The 3,211-nt window shown below is 34.2% G+C and overlaps 1 pseudogene; it reads right to left on the minus strand.

Annotated features, from left to right (window-relative positions):
* Window positions 1–1,496: 1,496 nt before the first annotated feature.
* LOC140685962 (large ribosomal subunit protein eL21-like) lies at window positions 1,497–1,982 on the minus strand (annotated as a pseudogene).
* Window positions 1,983–3,211: the final 1,229 nt, after the last annotated feature.

The following is a 3,211-nucleotide window of genomic DNA, read 5'->3' on the forward strand; positions in this document are numbered from 1 at the left end:
TAAGCACCTTCTCATGATCTTATAGGATATTTGTATTTACTCTCTGCAAAAATATCTATTCAAATCACTAATTTTTTACTTGGATTATTTGTCATTTTATTTTAGGTTGTAGGAGATAAATTTATACTCTGGATTCTAGTCCCTCTATTGAATATATTCTTAGCAAATATTTTCACCCATTCTTTGGGTTATCTTTTTAATTTCTTGATGGTGTTTCTCTGAAGCACAAAAGTGTTTATGTTGAAATTAAATCTATTTTTTTTCTTTTGTCACTTGTGCTTTTGGTGTCATACATAAGAAATCATCACTTAATTCAAAGACATAAAGATTTACTCACATGATTTCTTCTAAGACTTATACTTTTAGCTCTTACATTTAGGACTTTGATCCATTTGGAGTTAAATTTAGTATATAGTGTAGTGTAGGAGTCCAAAGTCATTCTTTTGCCATATGGATATCCAGTTGTCCCAGTACCATTTATTAAAGAATATTCTTTCTATGGGGAGGGTAAAGCTCAGTGATAGTGTACATGCTTAGCATACATGAGATCCTGGGTTCAACTCCCAGTACCTCGATTAAAAGTAAGTAAATAAACCTAGTTACCTCCCTACCCCGACTCACCCCCCGAAAAAAGGAATATTCATTCTATCACTGAGTTTTATTGGTGCCCTTGTCAATACATGACCATAAAAGTAAGAGTTTATTTCTAGATTCTCAAATCTATTGCAATAATCTGTATGTCTATCCTACTGCCAGCAACATACTGTCTTCATTACATAGCACTGTAGTAAGTTTTGACATTAAGCTTTGTAGTAAGTTTTGAAATTAAGAAGTGGGAGTTCCCCAACTTCATTCTTTTTCAAATTGTTTTGGTTATTCTGGGTCCTTCAGATTTCCATATGAATTTTAGGATCAGCTTGTCAGTTTCTCCAAAAAAGCCAACTAGTATTTTGTTAGGGAATGCACTGAATGATCTACAGAGATCAATTTAGGAAGTACTGCCATCTTAACAATACCAAGCCTTCCAATCTATGAATACAGGATGTCTCTCCAATATTTAGTCTCTCTAAGTTCTCTTCAATCTTTTTATAGTTATCAGTGCACAAGTCTTGCACTTCTTTGTTAAATTTATTCCCAAGTACTTTTTTTTATGCTGTTGTAAATTTAACTGTTTTCTTAATTTCATTTTGATATTACTCATTGCTAACATGTAGAAATACAACTGATTTTTGTATACTGATATTGTATCTTGCAACCTCGCTAATTTTATTAGCTATGACAGTTTTTTAGTAGAATCCTTAGGATTTTCTATATACAAACCACGTAACCTGCAAATAGAGATAGCTTTATTTCTTCATTTCCAATCTGGATGAGATTTATTCATTCATTTTTAGGACACAAAGTTTGCTTTAAATATTTCTTTGGGGGAGGGGATACTCATACTTCTACTGAAGAGAAAAACTTTTACAATCCAGAGATCTTTTATTTTTTTAGACTTACCATGCCATGAATTTATAGGGAATGGGTTCCAGCAGCTCTGGTTCCATTCTGTTGGTTCTCAAAGTGTGCTTCTCTGAATGGAGCCAGCTGTTGCTTCAGTTGAACCCAATTACGTTTCTCTTTGGCTTCCTTCTTTTCCTGATCATTCTCCTTCACATGTTCTAAGAAGCTACTTCAGCTCTTAGAATACTTAATATGCTCAATATGTACACTAATTATCTTGGCAAGAATCTTGCCCTTAACTTGTTCTTTTACAGTGCCAACAGCATGATGGAAACACTGTAGATTCTTCCAGTTTTGCCACAATAACATTTATGGGGCATCCCTTTTTGAATAGTGCCCATTGTGATGTCTACAATATCACCCTTACTGTAGATTCACATGTATGTGGCCAAAGGAATAACAGCATATTTTGTAAAAAGCCTAGAGAACATACAATGGGTGCCTCTCCTCTTTCTCTCTGTGTTAGTCATCGTCATTTTGGCAAATTAACTGGATGATGGCAGTTCCAGCCAAAAGGCTGGTTGTCTTTTATTTCTTTTTCTTGCCTCATTACCCTGCCTAGAACATCCAGTCCAATGTTGAACTGAAGTGACAAGAGCAGGCATTCTTGTCTTGCTTAACACCATACGGGGAAAGTATTCAACATTTTACCATTAAATATGATGATAACTGTGGGTTCTTTAGAGTTACCCTTTATCCAGTTGAGGAAGTTCCCCTTTAATCTTAGTTTCCTGAATTTTTTTAAATCATTAAAGAGTACAAGATTTTGTCATATTGCTTTTCTCCATCTACTGAGATGCTTAGTGATTTTTGTTCTTTATTCTAATAATATATTGTAATTCATTGATTTCAGATACTAAACCAACCTTGCATTCCTGAGATAAACCTTCTTGGTCATGTTGTATAACTATTCTTTTTTTTTTTTTAGTATTGCTGGATTCAATTTGCTAGTATTTTGTTGAGAATTTTTATATCTGTATCTATATGGGATATCACTCTTAAGTTTTCTTTCTTTCCACATCTTTGACTAGTTTTGGCATCAAGGTAATACTAGCCTAATACAATGAGGTGGGAAGTGTACTGGTTTCCTACAGCTGCTCTAAAACATTACCACAAGAAAGTGGCTTAAAACAACAAAAATTTATTCTCCTATATTTTTGGAGGCCAAAAGTCGAAAATCAGTTTTACTGAGCTCAAATCAAGATGTTGGCAGGCTATGCTCACTCCAGAGACTCTAAAGGAGAATCCACTCCCTACCTCTTCCAGCTTCTTGTGGCTTGGCAGCATTCTTTGACTTTGCCCAAAAGGTAACATTTATATTAGAACATGAATATCTTTTGGGGGATTATTTTTAGCCTGCCACAGAAACCGTTACCTTTTCTACATTTTGGAAGAATTTGTGAAAGAGTGGTATTCACTCTTTTTTAAACATTTGGTAGAATTCACCAGTGAAGCCACCTGGGCCTGAACTTATCTTTGTGGAAAATTTTTAAATTATATAGCTAATCTCTTTACTTGTTACAGATCTTCTCCAATTTTCTACTTCTTCTTGAGTCAGTTCAGTAATTTGTGTGTTTTTAGGAATCTGTCCCTTTCATCTAAGTTACCTAATTTGTTGGGATATAGTCATTTATGTATTTCCTTATAATCCTTTCATTTCCTTAAGGTCAGTAGCGACATCTCTTTCACTTCTGGTTTTAGTAATTTG

The sequence above is a fragment of the Vicugna pacos genome, chromosome 15 (assembly GCF_048564905.1).
Source record: "Vicugna pacos chromosome 15, VicPac4, whole genome shotgun sequence".
Taxonomy (NCBI): Eukaryota; Metazoa; Chordata; class Mammalia; order Artiodactyla; family Camelidae; genus Vicugna; species Vicugna pacos.